Genomic DNA, 21599 nt, shown 5'->3' on the forward strand with positions numbered 1-21599 from the left:
CCAGGTCTGCCCGCGGCCCCTGTCGCCCGCCGGGCCCGCGGAGGGGACAGCTACCGGCGAGGGCTTCTCGCAGGCCGGGGGCAGTGACGAGTGCTTCCCCCGGGCACGGCTGCCCCCCCGCCTCCGCGCCCCGAGGTGGGACCGCCTGGGCGGGCTGTGCCTCTCCCCGCACCCGGCTGGGCCTGGGGGCCCCCCTCGAGGCGGGGGTCCCGGCCTCGGGCCCAGCCCGCGCTGTGCCCGCTGTGCCCGCTGTGCCTCCTGTGCCCGCTGTGCCCCCTGTGCCCGCTGTGCCCCCTGTGCCCGCTGTGCCCCCTGTGCCCTCAGTGCCCGCTGTGCCCGCTGTGCCCCCTGTGCCCCGCAGAGCGGAGCGGGCAGCGGGCGGCGGGCCGAGCCCCGGAGCGGGCGGCGATCGCCGTCTGCTGGCTGCCGCCGTGCCTCCCTTGCCCTCGGCCCGCGTCGGGGCCGGCGAGCGCCAGCCCGCGCCGAGGCGATGCCTGATCCCTCGCCAGCCCTGTCTGAAACGTGAGGCGGGGACGGAGTGGGATCGCTTGCAGCTCCTCTGGCACTTCACTCCAAAAACCGCTATCCAGAAGGAAATGCAAAACACTCCCACGCTACAGGGGTGCCATTAGTGGGCCAAAGTGAGCGAACCGGGAGGGAGCAGGAAGGGCAGGCAAAGGAGAGACAAGGAAGCATTTTCCTGCCTCGGTGACTTGGCGACTCGGGGATCACAGCTTTCAACGAGACCTGCTTGCTACCCAGTCGAGATGGAATGGTTGGAAAAAGGGTGCTTGAATAAAGTCCCGCTTTCTTTTGCAGCGTTAACAACTGTTCTGTGCCATCCTACAGCATCAGTCCCAAATCAGCTACAGGCTCTCTCTGTGTTTTGTTGTCTTTTCTCAGCTTGCTGTGTAAAAGCGTATGGAGAATCTCTGGAGCTTTCGAGTAGGGGCTCACCCTGTGAACGGTACTCACACATATAATTCAAATTTCACAGCTGACCTGCTCTGAAAACCTCAATCAGCTTCTAATTGAAGGGAAAACAAAATATTGCTTCCCTACAGCAGAGCTAACGATTTAATCATTATATCAGACATTATAGCTTTTAATTAGGCTAATGCTGATACTGTATGGAAAGAGATAATTCAACACAGTTCTTGATGAATTCTGTAATTGGGTTAACGGAGGAGCAGTTGGGGGAAGAGACGTCAATATTCAAGCTGCGTCTATAGCCACCAGGTTTATGAATGAAAGGGAAGGGAGAAAAAGAAAAAGGAGGGGGGGGGGAGGAAAGGGCTAAAATTCCCTGACGAGAAATGTCTCCCCCCTTCGCCCAGGAGAGCCGTGCCAACCAACTGCAAGCGTGAGGAGAGTGAGGGCTGTCCGCCTCGGCGCGCCCCGCTCCCGGCCGCCGCTCCCGCAGCCCGGACTGCGGCGGCACCAGCGGCCCCCGAGAGGCGGCCCCGCCTCGCTGCGGCTCCCGGAGCGGCTCGGGCGGGGGTCGGTGCCCCGCAGGCCGCTTCCCTCTATTGCCACCCCAACCCACGGCTCGCCCACCGCCACGCTGGCAGCTGGCGGGTACGGGGCAACCAGGGCCACCAGCGCCGAGACTGTCCTGCGGGGGTGCCCCGGACAAAGTCGCGATCACGGCGGGTGGTACGGGACGGGACCGAAAGGTTTCGGAAGTCCTAATGAGGGCGGGCGGGCTCGGCTCGGCTGCCGGGAGCCGCCTGCCCTGCGGGGCGCGGGTGCTGGGCGGGAGGCGCGACACGGAGGCCAGGGGTGTGCTCAGGACCAGCCCGCCCCGGGCAAAATCAAAGCGGCCGGAGGGCAGGCGGCTGCTCCATGTAGCTACTGCCATTTATTTATGTATTTATTGTGTCAGATAAAAGGGCGGCTGAAGCCACTTTTCTGAAGGAATTCTGCATCACCGCTCTCTCCACAGTGTCGATAAATTGCCTCTTCCCGAAGAGTTTGTATCTCCCAGCCTTTCTATTTTCTCTCCTTCCTTTCTAGTTTTCACTGGCTTTGAAAATAAGCTTTATATTTCCGTCGCGCCTAAAAGAAGTAGTATTATCGATCTCCCCGCACGTCTGATCTCCGCAGCAGCCGCGGCCGCCCCAAGGCGCCAGCGGGTCCCGGCGGGGCGGGCGGGTGCGCCGGGGGTGTCCGGCATTGCCGAGGGAAAGGCGAGGCACCCCTCGCTGGGACGGCGGGACGGACAGACCGCGCCTAAGCAGAGATTTTCTTCCCCCCTGCTTTTCCCGGCAGAACGTTCTGCGTGTCCCCCCGCCTTGGAACGGCCGCGATCCTTCCCCCGGCGGGACATTAGAGACGGTGGAAAAAACAGAATCGTCTCTTTACGAAGTTTTGCCAGCAGGAGCATTTTCTAAAATGTTTGTTTATGCTACGCATCAGCTCGACTTCCAGCACAATATTGTTCCGAAAGAAGAATATCCTGTATTGTGATACACCCTCGTCTAATTTTGTTAGTAATTGCAGTTAAATTGAACAACTAATTGATAACATTCCAATGACACAACTCCCTGTGATTAACAGGCTGAATACACCTTCCAACATTATACAAAAGTTGTACTTTTCAAGTCCGTTCAAATTTTAAAATTTTTTTAAAAATTATTATTACTAAGGCACACGCTGGGAATATCTGCTGATCAGATGGCACAGCATCTCGCGGGAGAGGAGGGTTTGCGCTGTCCTATTTTTCACGGTTTGGGGTTTCTACCTAAAAGAATAGCCAGACCATTTACTCTTTACAGTCGAGTTATCGAGTGGTCCTTTAGACAAAAATACCTCACATCAAAAAACCAAAAAACCCCCACGAACTGAAAACATACCCAGCAATTTACCTTCAACCAAAAGAAAAATATTAAAAAATAGTTTAGTTTTGTAACTGTAAACTTGTAAAAGAAAAGGAAGAGCAGTGGAGGTGGGGAGTCTGTCGGAGTTGAACGACATGCAGAGTTATTACGTAGTTAATCTTTAAAATTGCGCTGCTGAAATGTCAGTAACGGAAAAAGAGATTCTCAAGCCCAAATGCGGCATCCCATTTACAGCAGGGCAACCTGGATGGTTATGTCTGTGGCGCCTCGCTCAGAGCACCATAAAGGTAATGTTTCTGGTTTGCATCCCCGTCAGTTATCCCCAAACTGCAAAGGTATCATTCAGGGCAAGTCAGAATGAATTTGTGTAAAAAAATAAACGAGGAAAGAAAAAACCCTAAATAATATAGTAGCTTCTTTCTTGCAGGCCATCCTGTTATTGTAAATTAGATTAGCTACACAGGCTTCAATATAAACATGACATGAGGTTCACAGGAGAGCGAAAGTATCATCCACTCCAATCTCTCCTTTCATCGAAACATCCCACACAAATTACATCTTCTCGTTTAATACACCTTTCAATGAGATTAAAACATCACTTTGACACGGTTTCAAACCTTTTCGGTCGCGCATTCAGTGCTTACTTAGGAAAACAGCAAACAAGGGCAAAACTAGAAACATCTAAATAATCTCAGACGGCTGGTCTGGAAATTAAAGGTACCCAGAGGAAATACACGATCCTCTTGCTCCATCCAGTGCAGCATTCTGGCCATGGGAAGGCAGATAGCGAACCCCAGTGAAGGGAAAAGAAAAACCCAGTTTCTTCCCCACCAAAGGGAGATCCCTGTTACTTGGTCGGTGTTGGGATCCCGTCTTTATTTGCCTTTTGGAAAAGGGGTGTTTGTCATCTGTTTTTCAGCAAATTTTCACACTGTCCTTAAACGGATGCGCCAGTAGTCATCGTAAAGCGGGATAGTAAACAAATCGCTCCTGACACCTTTAGCAAATATGTAATTTACAGCAAAGACCTGCAAACCTGAAAAAGGTGCTGGAGCGGAGCGGGGAGGAAGGCAGATTGTTAATGGACGGTCCTGTTCTAGGAATAACAGCGCTTGCAAAGAGCTGGGGCTGCAGTTCAGCTGCACCCACAGCCGACCCAGCCCGCAGCCGGTGCAGGGCGGCAGCCCCCGCCCCCGGCCGGACCCCTCCTCCCCGGGTGGGAAGCGCAGCCCCCACGGGAGATCCTTTCTCGAGGTGGAGATGTCAAGTTTTGCTGCAGGGTCAGCGCAGCCGGGCGGCCCACAGCGGGGAGGGCATGGCGTGAGCCCCCGGGCCCGCAGCCGCCGTTCTGCCCCTCCATGGAGCCGGCAGCGGGAGCGGCGGGCGAAGACGGGGCGTGCTGGGGCAGCCTGGCTTGTTGGGAACGGCAACTCACTGCCTGCCCGACACTGTGCGTTTGGGGACAGTTTGCAACCACTCTCCCTATCCCCATCCATCCATCCATCCATCCATCCATCCATCCATCCATCCATCCATCCATCCATCCATCCATCCATCCATCCCCCCACCCCCCCTTAACAAAGAGGCTTTCAAAACATAACCTTTTATGGCAGCCTGTGGAATCAATGCGATAAAACGGGGTTTTAATGGGTTAATTGACTGGAGCCGCTATCATGTTTAAACACCTGTTTCTGAAAAGAGATTCAGCCAAAACGCGTCCCCTCCCTGATCGATAGATGTACAACCTTGCTGCACTGCCTGTTGATCGACCTCAAATACCACCCTCAATTATGAGAGGGAAAATCCATTTTACCTTTTTTTAAATATCCCAATACTTTACAGCAACAGTGAGAAACTCTACAGCCACTTTGAAGCTGGGGAGGGACAGTAAGACCCTGGGTGGACCACGCCAGATAGCGTTAACCTCCGGGCTGGGACTTGGCTTCGAGAGGCTGGGCACAACCTTCCTGTCGAGAGGTCCCGGCTGTCACTTTCACAGAGGAGCAGATCCGGGGATCCCCTTTCCTTGGGAAGATCGAGCCGGCCTCAGCCCGGCCGCAGTAGCAGTGCTGGGAGCCCATGTGAATTCTCTCTCCCAGGGGGAGAGATTAAGCAGGCATTAGTTGTAATAGCTGAGGGCTGCTCTGCCTATTGATTTTCCCTTTTTTTGGCAGTATTAATACAGCCAAGCCCGCCGGTCAGTCACAGCGAAATTGATTCTTTGCCCAAGACACCTTTCACTAAATGGCACCCGCGCACCGACATGTTAATTTTGGAACGTGTGAGCGGAGCGGGCGCTGCGCGCTCGGGAGGCAGCGCCGCCGCCCCCGGCGTCCTCCCCGCCCCAGCCCTGCCGCAGCCCCCTGCCCCTGCCCGGCCGCCTCGAACCCCAGCGAGGCGTCTTCCCCACAAGGCGGAGGGGGGCAGCCCAAAACGCTGTCACACCACACCCGCACCCCCCCAAATCCGTGTCACAGCCGATAACCCAGTGACTGCAGCCGGCTCTTCCCTCCTTGAAGCAAAAGTAACTTGGAAGCCCTCCCCTCGCCGGCTTCCCCTCCTCCATTCCCAAGACAGGGTGAAGACCCCCCTCAAAAGTTAGAGGCACACTTACAGTTGCTCTTCCAGCTCCAGCCTCCTCCCAACATATCATCTGAAGGGGCAGCCTTATTATTATTATTACTTTTGTTTGTTTGTTTTTTCCCCTCTGCTCTAGCCTAGCTCACACCTTCCTCCGAGCTTGCCCGCCGGTGCAGGGAGGGCAGCGCGACACGGAGCCGGCGGTCTCCTCCTCGCCCCTCGCCCAGCCGCAGCTCCCAGGCGGCTGTGCCCGAGCCACGAGTGCCCGGCGACACACGCACACTCACCATTCGCGCTCTCTCGCTCACTCGCTCCCTCTCTCTCCCCCTCACACACACACGCGCACGCACACACATACACACCGCACGGGAGAGGGGGAGAGAGGGAGAGCGGGAGACAGAGAAGAAAATGAAATTTATTATTGATAGAAAAGACTTTAAAGACAATTTCAAGTTATTGTTTCGGTCTGCAGAGAAAAGGAAAAAAAAAAAGAAAAGGAAAGGAAGAAAAAAAAAAAGGAGAGGGGCTTTTCTCCCCACCCCAACATAATGAAACGCCTTTTGTGTGGCACCGAACAATACCAAACAAGTATTCTAATAAATAGCCACTTTTTTGTTCCGTCGCGGCAGTGAATAGAATTGAGCAGTTGGTTTGAGAGCAGCTGGAGCGCCGCACCGAGCGGGGAGGTGGAGCCCGGAGCCTTCGTCCTCTTTCTCTTCCCCTTTCCTTTTCTCACACGCACTTTCTCCTCTAACCTTGCATTTCTGCCTCTCCGCTCCTGCTGGGCCACTGTCCCCTGCCCCTTTCTGTGCGGGAGATGCCTCCCGGAAGGGTAGAGCCACCCCTAGGTGCTCCTTCCCGCACCTGTGTGGAGGCTCCCCGCGCCTCCTCCCGACCCTCACCGCGTCTGCCCCGGCCGCCGGGCACCCCGCTCCTGCCCTCCCCCGTGCCCTGGAGCTCCCTGGCCGCCAGGCACCCCGCTCCTGCCCTCCCCCGTGCCCTGGAGCTCCCCGGCCGCCCAGGACCTCGCTCCCGCGCCCTCCGCCGTACTCTGCCTCCGACAGCTCGGGACCGCGGAGGCTCCGAGCCCGGCCAGACCCTCTTTTGTTGACAATAAACTTGGATTTCACAGGGAGGGTCACAGTCCCCCTCCGCCCTCTCGCTCCCCCTCTCCCGGCCTTCCCTGGCGATGGAGCCGGGCTTTGTCAGCCTCCCCCTCTCCGCTCAGGATCGCTGCGGAGGGTCCGCTCTTCCTCCGCCCCGTACCGCTCATTGCCATCACTCCCCTTTCCTAGACAGCGCCGCTAGTTTTCTTCTTGCAATTTTTTTTCTTCCCTCCCTAAAACACTCTTTTTCAGTCCCTTTCTGCCAACATGACAACCGCTCTAGGAAAGAAAGTCGATAGAGGTTATTAAAATGGACACAAGTCAGCTAAAGATTTTTGGGTAAAGCTGAGAGTGCCCCGTTTTCCGTTCTGCTCCGGCTGTGCGGGTGTGTGCCGGCCCGTCTGTGCCGAGGATGTGCGGCGGGGAGGGAGGGAAGGAGGGAGGGAGGGAGGAGGGGAACAGAGGGATGGCTTTGGCCGCCCGAGGAGCCGGCTGGAGCATCCGGGCGGGTCGTGGCTGCCGGGGCTGAACCCTGCGGGGGAGCCAAAGGAGCCGGGGCCAGAGCGCTGGGAACGGACACCGCGGGCAGCCCTCTTCCTACGGCCCGACTGTCTCCTTCTTTTATTAGGGGGGGGATCTAGTCCTCATTCAAAATATAAATTAATACATGCACACACCCCCCCCCCCCCGCCCCCCAACCTCCCATTCGGTTGCCAGCCAGAGCCTTGCTTGTCTCGCAAAAACTGCGGGAAGCACCCGAGTTTCAAATAAACCCCAGCAATCGCAGCAAAGGCTCCTTAGCATGCAGGGATTACCTCGTCAGCTATTCTGAGGTGCTAAGTCGCACACAATCATTAGTGATGTTGGAATAATAAGCACATTGCTTTTAAGTTTAAATCACCGTTGCCCTTTACAGACTCGTATTGACGCTCGGAGGGGGAGCAGGGCAACGGACGGGCGTGTATTAAGGACCTGAATTAAATGTTACATCCTCGTCCGTGGCGCTAGAAGTGGGAGACATCTCGGGCAAGGCTCAGCGCTCGCCCTCCGCTAGAGCCGATCCTTGCACGTCCTTCCAGAGCTGCCCAGAAGGACCCCTGGAGGTGAGGGCAAAAAGCGGGGGACGGCCGCTGCGGGAGCGCCGGGATGCCCTCGGTGTCCCCTCCCCAGAGCCCGTCCCTTTCCCCGGGGGGGTCTCGCTGTGAGCCGTGCCCGGCTGCGTACCTCTGCCTGCACGGAAAATTCCCCTCCCTTCTTTTTCCACCCCCCTCCCTCCCCTCTCTTTTAAGTGGATTTTTGCTCTCACTTCAATAACACGCCGGCTCTAATTAGCTGCAATATTAAGAAACGCTGCTAAATGACAGTTTTATCGGGTTTGTGCAGATAGGAGGAACGCGGGGACCCGGCGAAATATCCACCCAATGCGTTTGGCGCTGGATCCCCGCCAGCAGCCACCGCTCGCTCTTTTTATATGGAAAAATGGCAACATTTTGGAAAGCAGCTTTAAAACTTTGACTTATATTTTACATGCTAAATAACGGGGAGAATGGCGACAGCGTTACAGAAAGCTTCAACCCTGCAAATATTTGAATGGGGCTTTTTTGTAAAGTAGAGCAGCTGTCAGTCAGCTGGCTTTGACAGCCTGCCACAATTTTGTCATTTAATAGTGGGTGTTAGGCTAAGTGCAAAACACTCTGGCAAACAGATGTCAAACCTACATCTCATATAAATGGGGGTTGTAAAATTGAGTTTTAACCCACATATAGGGTTTTAAAAAGCGGTGCTAGTGTGTAAACTGTATACAAAATAAAGATACTGACAATCTCCCGTGTGGGCTTGTTATTTAAAGTAGGCTTATTTAGAAATCTGACCTCCAAATTATGCTAAATCTTCCTACATTTCAAACAGTGGAATATGAGAACAGTGCTTGGGAAAGTCAAAATTAAGGACAAATATGATAGCTTGTTGAAAGGGTCTGATTGCCGTGTGTACGGAGAAATCAAGGGTCTTAATTCATTAAACTTGTTAATCCTCCAAATCTGAAGGGAAGGAAGGAAGGAAGGAAGGAAGGAAGGAAGGAAGGAAGGAAGGAAGGAAGGAAGGAAGGAAGGAAGGAAGGAAGGAAGGAAGGAAGGAAGGAAGGAAGGAAGGAAGGAAGGAAGGAAGGAAGGAAGGAAGGAAGGAAGGAAGGAAGGAAGGAAGGAAGGAAGGAAGGAAGGAAGGAAGGAAGGAAGGAAGGAAGGAAGGAAGGAAAGAGGGAAAGAGGGAAAGAGGGAAAGAGGGAAAGGAGGGAAGGGCTTTGCAGGTCCAGAGGTTTCAGGGACTGTTTTCTAAAGTGGGACCCGAGGGATTTGATTTAGGAGAAGGTGGCAGGGGAAGGAAAGACCGCAGATGCAGGGAGTAGGTAGCTGCAGAAGCACAGACTCCGTAGGGTGAACAACGAACCATGCAATGAGGTGGCCAGAGCCACTGCAAAGGGTGGAGGGCACTCTCCCAGGACATGGCAAAATACTATGAGCAGTAGCAGGAAAATATCAGTCACAATTAATTTCTTCAGAAATTACTATTAGAAACATGAGCTGCTTTTCCTTTTGAACTCACATTTCCAAGACTCGTATCTTCACCAAGATGTGGTTTTCCCATGTGAGGGACCTTCCTGACAAGATTCCTTTTAGCATCTAAAAACTGAAGTAAGTATTTACACAAAAAATTGTTTGTTGCCTCAGTTGGTTAGGACAAAGCAAGAAGAGTAAAGATGATAATTCATTGCATGAATGATATCAAATTCCTCAGAATAAGTCTGCACCCACGTTATCGTTTTGGAAGCTAGACATATAGTTTCCTAGACAAGTCGATATGAGGGGATTAAACGAAATTTTAATTGAAAAGAATTGTTCATATTAATAATTAACCACAGTTTAAACACACGCTCAGCTGATTTCCTTGTCGAATACTCACTTGCAATATTTGCACTGTCCTAGCTGATGTTAAATGAGTAGAGGAATGCACACGAGGTGATTATTGATCATATGCAGTTAGTGCTGTTTACATTTAAATCCCATTTGATCTGAACTCTCTCCACGCTCGTCTCCAAATCCCCAGAGCTCCGCCGCTTGATTATAGCGGTTTCCCCTTTGCAGGTTTTTGTTGGTTGCTTTGCGGGGGCTTTCGACACTTAGTTTGCAGAGCGACAATGAATGCCCGAGCCTGGCTAATCCTGCCGCAGGTGTTGGGGCAGCACGGGCAGAAGGGGATGCTCAAAGCCCCGCACCCGGCGGGAGCTGCAGTTCGCACCCCCGGCTGTCGGAGAGGGGCTCGGAGCCTTCCCCAGCCCCTGCCAGGACTCTTGGGTCAGGACAATAGACACTCTGTTGATGGGTCTGACCTGCAAGTTGCTGCTTCAGAGACCTCAGATTTAAAAAAATCTATTTAAACCCCTCCAGCGGTTCGCCTGGAGTGCCCCACGCTGAGGGCACTGGGGACTGCTCGGGTTCCAAGCAGCAGCCCCGAGGTAAGGTCTCTCCCATGCCTTGACAACACTGACTACAGCCTCGCATCGGATCACATCGTCAAAGAAGAAATAAGGTTTTATTCTGGAATAATTGCCGCTGAGTTATTTTAAATCAATTGTAGCTGCAAGTTTGATGGGCAGTGCGGCTGGCTCTGCGGCTGGTCCCTGGCTCCAGAGAGGAGCCTGGACTGTCTTTATTCAATTTCCTCACACAGAAAAATGCCTGTAGCTGTTATCCAGCCCATTTGCCTGCAAAGAAAGGCTATGGCAGAACGTCACATTTATTTTCAAACAAGTAAGTGATCAACAAATCTAGAAAAAAAAATATTGCCATTCTTGATAAATATTAAAAATGTTATCTTGCTGCTTAAAAAATGGACATTCTGTTACCTATAATGTGTTTGCTTTTTTTACCAATATACTTATATGAGTGCTTTCCATCATAGACACAGCTGTCTCTTTTTCAGCATTCTGCCATGAAACAGTTGCAAGCCTCAGAAGTCAAAACATAATTGACACAGCTAAATATTTTTTCCTAAATGCAGCTGTTTTATCAAGTCTTTAAATTAAGTCCAGTGACAACCTGAGTGTCCTACAATTGCTCTGGAATATAGATCAGTACCCTCTCCAACAGCAGTGTCCTGGGAAATCCAGGCACTCAACTTGTATTTATTCCATTACTTCAGGTATTAATATTAGCATGTTTTCAAGGTGGAAATTCAACAAATTGAACAAATTCAAATGATAGAGCTGGGAAATTACTAAAACTACATTGGAATTGTAAAAAAAGATAATTCTAATTTTAGTGTTTCAAGATTAAATGGAGTTTGTGCTGTGGACAGGAAAAACAAAGTTCACCAAAATTCTGTCTCCCATGGGTTTGGTTCCTGTGATTGCTGTGGAATGATGCCTGATCCATACTGGAGTGAAATCAGAGTGAAGCTATGACTTCTGTAACATGCAAGCTATAAAAATCAACAGGGGATATCTAATTGTTTGTTTGTGTGGTTTCTGTCATTTAATTTTAGAGCAGTAGACAGTAATGGAATTGTTTTCTCAATGTGGTGGTTTTTGTTTTTTGGAGGCAGGGTGGAGGTGGTCACATCTTAGATTTGTTTCCCCTTTCAATCGGGTCTGAAGGTGTGTACCACACCATTCAAGTGCAGAATATACACTCCAAGACCAAAGTGCAAAACAGTTTTTCAAGTGGCTTATGAGCAGAAAGTATGGAGTGAAGATTAGGTTATCCCACTGCAAGGCAATCCAGTCATTTGATGAAATCATCAAAGTTGAAGGCAGTGCTTTAAAATGGAGCATGGCGTAGCATCAGGCTGAGCTTCAAAGAGACTGAGGCAACTCCTCATTGAAGTGTTTAGAGACTGTCATCATTGTCATGAACCCACCAGGACATGTTACAGCTTTAAGACATTAGTTTCTTTCCAAGTGTTCAAGCACATGTACCGAAAGATCATATTTTTATGGCAGTGGCAGAAATGGTTTCACATATTTTATATATATAAAACATCATATATTTGTGTTTCCTGGGGAAGATGACAGTATATTCTCCATTTGATGCCCCAGAAGTATATGCAAAATGGAGGTATACATTTTCTTCTGTTTACTTTGTAGATGTTCCAGTGCTGGAGAAGCTCCTTCTCAAATCATTGGGATGAGTAGAGCACAATGAGGCATAACTTGCTGGGACAGTTACTGCTCTGACACTATTCCAATCTTTCAGCCCCTCTTGCAGTGAGGATGATTCACTTTTGCTGCTTTACCAGGACTGCCCTGGGTCACCCAGGGGATTAGGTTGCTTTTCTGTTGCATTAGGTCCAGCCTGCTGTCAGTTTGTTGCCTTATGTTCCACCAAAGTGTCCCGATGCTCTGATTGTTGCTACTGCAGAAATCCTGGGCTTTTGGCTGGGATGGACATCTCATATCCTTTGTGAGAGTACCTGGAGGAAGGAGAGAGGATGGTTTTCTCTGGAGCCCTCTTCTCAAAGGCAAAATATGGATATGAGCCAATCTGAGCTGGGAGTCATAGACTCAGACCCTGCTTCAGCTCTCACAAGCTGCTCAGATGCATTGAAACAGTGCACCCAACTGGCTGTTAATAATGACTAAGAAACAGCCTGAGGTCCCTGGCAAGTCCTTTGGATTTCAGCATTTGTAGGGCTCCAGAATATTTAGACACAAAATTGTCACTGAAATGAACATAAGCTCTGCATCTAAATCCCTAGACTTATTTATCCTTGGCCTGAAGATGTCAGATATCTGACTTAATCTCCCCAAGTCTCCACTGAGCCATAGATACACTGGCTACTATAGCACACAGGAACATCACAGGGGAATTATGAGAACAAACTTGATAATACTTTTAAAGAGACATAAAGAGGTAACAAATGTACTCAGGATTATCATTACTATTTATCACCGTGACACTCACTGGCTGGGAAAGCAGGAGATAATGTTTAGAAAAATCTGAGGAATATTGTCTTGTTTGAAAATATCTCTTCTACTAATGTGATGACTGTCTAGTGGAGTTGTGGTTGCTGGGAATTCACACACTGATTTTATGGAGAGATAAAAGAGTGGAGTTTATATGGAATAAACCCCTTTTGAATAAAACAATCTGCATAAATGCTTTAAGAAAGCCTATAATTATGATAAAAATGTTGCTCAGAGTTAAAATTATGAAGCAATCAAAATTTATAAACAGTCTCTCATCGACTTTTAATCATACTTTCTCATATACAAACTGCAGAAAACATATAGTAGCAATATATAACAATACATATTTTATTTTTGATAATTTAGGGTGCCATACCATTCTCTTTAATCAGACAAAGCTTGTCTTGTCAAGCTCTACAGTACTATCCTTAAAGGTCAAAAAACACATAAAGTTCTCTAGTTTTATCTACACTTATCTGAGGTTTTATCCTGCTGGCAGTTAAACACCCCTGGAGAGGTGTGCCCTGTTTGGGCTAGATCCAAAACTTTGTATGCTCATATTCCCACCAAGAATCTCTGGATCAGGGCCTCTACTCTCACTGCCTGCTCTGAAGATGCTCTGTCAGTGTAAGACAGGATCCTACCCACACCTCCCCTGGAAATCCCTTGTTGACATTGCTCTTCATTTGTCATTCATTAAGTGGAATGCTCAAATTATATGCACCATGTAGGACTTGGATGGCAAGAGATATTCAAAAGAAGGAATATTTGTAATGGGAACTAATGGGAACCTTGCCAGCTTGAATGCTAGCCTACATGTCTATAAGCTCCATTGTTTCCTCTGAGCTGAACTAGCTGAACAATTTGGGATGCATCCTGATAGTAACGTGTCTCCCTTGGCAAGTTGTAAAATTCACTGGTATTATTGTGTTATGAAAAATATTACCACAAATGTGGTCAGATATGTCATTTTAATGAAATATTTTTTTCAACACATATGTATTTTTAATGCAGTATTACTAGATTCTTTTCTGGAACAGAATAGCATGCAGAGTATTCCATCTGAATTCCTTATGAAAATGAGATCTATTGAATTGACTGGCACAGCCCTTACTGATAGGTTAACTGTTCCAGTCCCCTTAATTACCAGAGTGAACAGCCTTTTCTGCTTAAACATTGATTCAACTGCTGCTTTCAGCTAGACATAATAATAAGGTACAACTGCCCCGAGTCTCACAAGGTTTACACTTTCCAAACAGAGTGTGAAATCATGTCCATAAATACATGCTTCCAATGTTTTCAAGGGGTGACACCCTTCCAGGACTTCCTATTGATTCCATTTGTCTTCAGGTCCTTGTGAGCTCATTCTCTTTTCCCTGACCAACAGCCTAAAACAAAAATTTCCAAGTGGACTAGTGGTGGCAGGAAGGACTGGAGAAGTCTCCTTCCACAGCAAGTCGGGCCAGACCCTAAGGGGTGTTCACCCTATTAGTCTGTGGAGCACTATGAATACTTTGTGGCATTTTAAAATAAATCACATTGTATTTTATATGAATTCTGCATGCTTGAAGGGGAAAATGTTTTTAGCTTGGGAAAGTGAAACTTCAGCTTGATGATTTAGATGGCTGTTTGTGAAGGACAGAGAAGCTTCATGAGTGCAACTGATGTGCATTCTTTGATAGGGTTTGACTATCAAACAATGTCATTCTTCGATGTGCTTGCCATGCTCCTGCCCATGTCCCAAATCCAAGCACAGCACAACTTCTTTTTCAGCCAAAAAACCTCTTTGTCCCTTTGGGACTTTCTGATTTTGGGAGAGACAGGCAAATTTTATTTGTTTTCTTCTTTTACAGTCTAGTTTCCTGACACTTGGCCCTATTAGGGGTTTACCTACAGAAGGATGGGTAGAAGTTATTTTCTTTGATTAATATAACACTTCATTTAAAAGACTTCTTTACTATGAAACCTCTACATTTAGCAGTCTATAATCACTAAATATAAACAGAAACTCTCACTTTGTGTCTATATGTGGGTCTAAAAATGAGGTTCTGTTTCCAGCTGAGACAGATGAATGTCACGAGTGCTCTGTGTAGGATGCAGGGCAAAATACTACAACAAAACCTAAACAAACCTAAAGCTTAAAACCAAACATTTTGTACACTTACATTAAAATTATACTGAAAATTGGGAGCATGAACTACAAAACTAGACTTCTTTCTGTTTTACAAACTGCAATGTCTGTAAAGAAAAACTAAAGCATAATTGCACATTGGAATTTCCTGCCTATTCTTACATCGACATTTGTGTTTTTCTCTTATCATCTCCCACATGTAAATGGAGCAGCTTCCTAACCCTCTTGTTATGTATCACATTCAATGCAACAGTTTAGCAAATTCTCCAATTGTGTTGGTGTTTGCTTTCACAGACATGGAAAGCAATTTGATGTGTCCTTTTAATGAGTCATTTTCATGCAGGAGAAAAACAGTGGTTGGGGAAGTTCCTAAAGCATGCTGCTCATTGATTTTAAGATTCTCTTTTGAATCTATGTTGCTTAAAACCAAGATTGTTTTGTCAGAAGAGTTATTCAAACCATCTTTTCTTCTAACTCATAAGTTTGAAGAACTCCAGCTTCCTTTTACTTCTTTTCAGGGGCTGCAATTTTATTACTGAATTGACTTTGCCACAAAACAGTGAAGTGAAATTCAAGGTTTAGTTTAAAAAGTTTCAACACTTGGGTTGCTAGTGGTAACTGTCAAAATGTTAGAAGGATGCAAAATCATCTGTTCATGACAGTGCAAGGGAAGTGCAGATGGAAGTCCAGTAGGGCAGAAGTTCTCTTCATCTGTAGCAGGTGTTGGCTCTAAACTACAGTGGTGACAATATAAATGTAATTTTTAAAGCTGTGCTCCTATGCTGATTATTTCAGTGGTGTTTCTAGCGAATTCACAAACCTACCAGTCTTGCTTGAATTCTGGCTTGCACAAAGGGTGGCTTGAGAAGAAAACTAATTGCAATGAATAGTTTCTTTAGAAGAACAAGGAATTTGGAACCCAATAAAACAACTGTGAGAAGAAGAGATGAGCCAGACCTCCTACACTTGTCACTGGAGCAACTACAGTGGTCATCACAACCCTACTCATGGTCACTGTGTGCTCTTGCACTAGGGTTCCTTTGGGGTTTCACTCGACTGACAAGATGGAGAGATGGCACATACTGACCCTTCAAGCACTAATAAAGGGGGGGCATGAAATTTTGGCTACAGTGAGCCACATGAGCTGTGTCACACTGAGGAATTTAGGGGTGGGTGTTTTCCTACCTCTTTGCTTTGGTGAGATAACTCAGACATAGCCGAGCTCCACAGTAGGGGTAGATTGAGGTACACACCATCCACTCCTTGTGTTCAGCTTTTGTTTCAGATGTACTGGCAAAGAGCTGTGGCATGTATGGCAGTGAGTCCCCTCATCTAAAGCACTGAGATTCATGGCTTTTGGGCATCCTACAGCATCCTACAACAAAGGATACAGCTCCAGCCACATAAGGATGTGGGAGAATGTGCAACAAAAAAGCACGAAGGAAGGTGGTGCCTGCAGCATGTTGCGTTCCCACATGCATGTGGCATTTAGCAGGGGCTGCAGGCAGCGTGTGTGTGCAAGGGATGAATTTTTGGTCATTTTATCAGGGCAGCAGGGGTGTGCACTAGGGAAAGAGTTCGAGGACACAGAGTGCCAGAACAACTCATCCAGATTACAGCTCCCTCACTGGGAGAAGCTGGTGGGTCCCAGAGAATAGGCTGCAGGATTGAATGAATGTTTTTCTGGATTTTGCTTGCTGGATACATGCAAAGCACATCAGTGCAACTTTTGACTAGAACTCAGTCTTGTAAAAGGAAATTTTGCTGGAATAAGGTACCATTAGAAAGCAAATTCTCTAGAATTCATGTGAGCCCATTTAAAAGCAAAATCATAGCTCATTATTTTTCTTTTAAACTAAAGGAAAATCTTCTAATTTAGTTGAAATGTAGGTGAAATTGGTAGCTGAAGCTACTGGTGAGCATAATTTATAGTGTGCAGACTCTATAAATTGTGTTCAATATATTTTCCAAGCTACACAAATAAAATTACAATTATTTATTAAAATACTACTTCAGTACAAAAAATTAAAGTTTCTTTTTGGACACAATGACATTTGCTGTACCTAGAGCCTGTATATAAGAATGATACAGGTCATCGTGAGATTGTAAAAGTCTTACTAAAGAACGAAACTGCTACATACAAGCTGAACTACTTAACCCAGCCATGAATTGTCTAAACAAAATAATTTGATACTGGCTGTTTTCCACATTTTAATTAGCAACTGCAGACGGCTGTTGCATAATCCTATTTAATGTCTGTGCTTGATACCTCCCAAATAGCTCAGTGATTGAATTCATACCTTAGTGTGGCTAAATGCATTAGCTGAAAGAAAACCACCAACACTAAGATTCACTTTCTGACATAAATCTAATGCAAGCATGTCTCCTTCACTGGCTTAACAGAGAAAAAGCTCTTTTAATTTATAGTCTGTTGGTTGCAAAGATGCCCCAAGGTATTTTGTATAAATGTATATTGATGTCTTAGGCAAATTTTTCCTCCCCAGCAGAGTTTCCTTGCAACAGAGATCACAGTGCCCCCATTAGACAATCACCACCCTCAATGACATGCAGCCTAATCATGCAATTGATCACAGTAAATCAAAGATTCAGGAATTCTCTGCACAGCCGTGTGCAGCTAACCCTTTCTGTGCACCGGGCTGCCTTGGCCAGGTTTCCCCTGGAGGCAGAGCTATGGCAGGGGAAGGAGGGCAGGCGCGCAGCTTGCAGCCCGCCTAGACAGGGGCTGGGCCAGGGAGCAGCCAGGGCTGTGCCACTGCTCCTGCTGCCCACTGCTCCTGCTGCCCACTGCTCCTGCTGCCCACTGCTCCTGCTGCCCACTGCTGCTGCCTCACACTGCTGCCTGCCACAAAGCAACCAGCTCTCCAGTCCTGCTAATTATGGCGGCTAACAGGCTGCTCACACACCTGTGTGCGACACAAATCACATTAATTAAATTCTCATCATTTAAGACTTTTGCAGTCATAAACAGTGACAGTTCTACCCTGCCTACCTACTGGTAACCCTTTTTTTTTCTGTGCTTTTTTTCCCCCTCCACACAACCCTGCTGTTTTATTTGAGCTTATGAGAAACAAGAGACAGCATTGGCATCTCACCGCGGCTTACTTATTTGAGTGCTAATGCGCAAAGAGTATTTTGTTTAATGTTCATATAAAAGGGTAGCGCTTTAAGTGTTTGCTTTGCCACATTAGGATATATATCTTAAGATGCTTAACTGCTTCTTCACATGAGAAAAACAACTTGCCAGTTGCTTAACAGGGGAATGAGCACTGGTAGAGAACTTATGTACATTTACTTAGACAACTAAAAATTTACCTAAAAATAACCTTTAAATGTTTCAAAATGTAGTAATGAACATGATAAAAATTCTAAGTGATTAAACAAGATTTTAATGACTTTATTATCTCAGCTCAGTTTGTCTCTTAAAAAAAACCAAACCCAAAACTACCATAAACAAAACTAATTATGTTATGTTTTATCTTATCTCTCCCAGAATATATTTTATTAAAAGTCCAGAATATCTGTTGAGCAGCTTTCTGTGCATTTTAATAACTATTTTAAATTTTTTTTTTAAGGGAGGTTACATATTTCTGTTTATTGAAATATTTATTAGATGATACAATGTACAGATCTCAGTGACATAGTACATATGATTATAAAATATCTTGCACTGGGTTTGTCTTTAAACCAAAGGGTTTATTTCTGTGGCCAGCATAAAGTTACAAAAATCTACACTGGCATTGTTCAGGAACAACAAGGGACAATATTCTATCTCTTCTCAGAGGTAGAAGAACAGATACATAATTTCATGCCTGATTTTTATAAGGAAGTCTGTTTTGTGAATGTACTATGGCTTAGTAATAAAAGAAAGCATCAACATAAATTTGTGTCAACATAGTTATTGTTTGCTGATCTAAGACTACAAAAAAACCCACCAAAGCTTTTATGCTGTTCATCTGTAAATTAAGAAAAGCCTACTTCTTTCTGAAGGTCAGCAATGAAAGCTGCACACAGGTGCTCTGTTAACTGAACTTCCACCAAAACCAAGAGGTATTCATGTCCTCAGGACTACCCCGGCATTCAACACCACCCCTGGCTGTACCTGCAAAATGCTGCTGGCCAGTGTTACCTGGACAGTGCCATTTGTCCAGGGGGCAAGGAAAAACACAGTCTAACCTCAAAGAAATGTTTGTGGACAGGAACTGAGATGGACATCTCAGGAGAAAAGATATTTCCCAAATCATAAAATGGCTTTTATGGTCCTGATTTATCAGTCTTTTTTCCCCTCAGAACTCCTGCTGGATGCAAAAGAGAGTTCAGTGGGAGAAAACGATGGCGTGAGTGGATGAAGTGGAGTGTCCTAGAAAAGATCTAGAATTAAGTTAAGGTTCTCTTGAGGAGAAGGTGAAAGCCAATTCTAGAGATAGTGTAATATATTATTGGTCTACAATAAGATTTTAAGATGGTTTTGTTTGTGTTGTTTTAATGCACTTCTCTTTGGGTGCTTTATTTCAGGCAAAGTCCATGAAGAAATTTATAAAGATTCCCCTCACTCCATCTATGTCCAACAAATACTAGAAAAAAAATTACAAAAGCATGTGAGGACACTAGGTTAATTACAGGGAACACAGTGCTTGTTCATGATTTTCATGGTATTTATTTAAAGACATCAAAATAAGTGAGAAGGATCTTTGCATTTTATTTATCTTAAGCCTTGTGATAACAAAACGTTTGTGATTCTTTTGAGCAGCCAGAAGTGGCTGATATCCAGTAATGAGAAAGGAATCTTATTAAAAATAGGTTAATTCTTAACCTCTATTTCTACTTCCATTTTTCTCTACACTTCCAAAGACAGTTTATGTGTTAAGGTCTGATCCTCAAAGCAAAACCAGGTATTTCCTAAAGACATGGGAGTACATGGAGAATCTTTAGGAATTGAGAGACCCTCAAACTCCATGCCTTTTTTTTCCCTTGGCTTGGCTTGGAAATAAAAGCTAAAAAGTTATCTTATGAAAATCAATTGCATATCTTAGAAAACACAGAAAGTAAAAACACAGTTCAAGTAATGAATGGAATAACTTCAATTGTGTTTAGTTTGGTTGCACTCAGTAAATCTCACTTATACAAATGTGTTTTAAAGTTAATTATCTACTATAATTCTAATCTAAATATATTAAAGGGACTTCTTTATCATTCTCAGTCTCCTGTGAAGTCATTTGAGTGTCCAAGTGATTGAACTCTAGCATAAAACTGTTGACATTAAAATAGGGTGTAATAAAGAGAGCCAATTAATTGCTGGAAGGTCAATGAAGAGAAAAGGATTGTGCTCAGTTCAACAGTACCATGGCAAGCAATGCTAGGAAGTGCAACAGCTGCTAAAGAACGGACATATGGGTGACCTGCATTGAAGAAAATGAAAAATGACAGACCATTTTCTTATTTTCAGATAATTGAAGTTGCAGATGGTTCTATGATTGACAATTCATACAGAAAAACTGAGTGAGATGAACTTTGCCAGAAGCCTGTGTTCTCAAGGTCTGTACCTGAGCTGGTCATCTGAACACCCTCAGAATTCAGTGGAAACAAATGGTTTCTTACTAAGGTACTGGTCTAAAACATAGTTCTCTAGAGCTACATGTATTTTTCTTCACTGGAAATGAAGAGATCTGGAGGTAGCAAGTTCAGATCTGAACATCTAAAACTAGATGACGGAAATCCTACCAAAGGCATGTCTGATGCTGGAAAACCATGAGCAGTGTAGGTGGGACAAGGGAAGACCAGGGAGTGACAGGCTTGGACACCTACTGACTGCTGCCACACCAGATCTTCAGCAGAGAACTTCAAGACTGTCCAGTAACACTACATGAACTTAGCAATTGTTCCAGTCCTTGGTCTTATAGAATTCATACAGACTATATACTGTGGTTCTGAAGTTAGAAAGAAGACCCTTGTTTCATGATTCTGTTTCTAGATCAAACTTCACGCAGGAAGTACTACATTGTCAGTCTGCATCAAAGTAGTCTTGAAAGGAGAAATCCTCAGGAAGCAATATATGCTCTTACAGTGGTTAGTGATGCATGAAGCAGTTGGAGTAGGACCACAAATCTTTAGTCTTAAGAAGCCTTAGTCTTGCTTTTATCGTTGACTCAAAAATATATGCTGAGATGAAGCCCTTGTCTGTAGATAGGGCTGGTAATAAGCTTCCTTGAAGACAAATCTAATTCACAGACTCCCAAAGACCTTCAGTTGTTTTGAAGTTAGGCTTTGGAGGAGTTTATTTAGAAGTTTATATGTCCTGCTGATTTTATTGCACTTCTTTTGATCTGGGGAATGAGCTGTAATACTGTGCTTTGCAATCTGCAGTATTACCAAAATATTTTTCCATTGTGATTTTCAGCTCTTTTGGTATTTGAAATGTTAATGCTTTGCACTCACAATTCACTCTTGAGCACCAGCCTGCTTTCCCAGGCCATGGCCATGAGCAAACAGGTAGGTGAAAGTGCAAGTGTTCAGATAAATATTCACGTATTTATACTATGATCATGAAATTGAAAAGGCTCTTTTACAAGTACAAAACAGAAGGTTAGGCCTCTCTTCAGCTGAACAACATATTCTCCTCCCTTCAGCATCTTGTTCTCCATCAAACCACCAACATGCACAAAGACTTGCTCTCCACTGTGCACTAAAACCCAACTCATCTTCTTTCTATCAGTTCTCCAGTGCTATTTTGGGGCAAGAATACTTCTTACTCTTCACTTTCTCTAGTGAACAAATGCTTAAAAATGTCATAATTTCATATGCTGGCAGTTCTGTCAGTTTATGAAGGTAAAGTTCCCCCTTCTGTTTCTACTTAAGCACAGAGAATCTGGCATATGTCTCATCTGTGCTATGGTATCTTAATTATATGTCATTGTTGAAGATACCTAAAATTGCAGCCCAGATTTTGACTATTTGCTTCATCT

The 21599-nt window shown here is 45.9% G+C and overlaps 1 long non-coding RNA gene across 1 annotated transcript in view; it reads right to left on the reverse strand.

Annotated features, from left to right (window-relative positions):
* LOC134415244 (uncharacterized) overlaps positions 1–5714 on the reverse strand; it is a 31976-nt gene extending 26262 nt beyond the window's left edge. The window contains exon 1 of the long non-coding RNA XR_010026977.1: positions 5455–5714. This is a non-coding gene — a long non-coding RNA (uncharacterized LOC134415244). The remainder of the gene's footprint in view (positions 1–5454) is intronic.
* Positions 5715–21599: the final 15885 nt, after the last annotated feature.

This window comes from Melospiza melodia, chromosome 2, assembly GCF_035770615.1.
Source record: "Melospiza melodia melodia isolate bMelMel2 chromosome 2, bMelMel2.pri, whole genome shotgun sequence".
In the NCBI taxonomy this organism is placed as follows: domain Eukaryota; kingdom Metazoa; phylum Chordata; class Aves; order Passeriformes; family Passerellidae; genus Melospiza; species Melospiza melodia.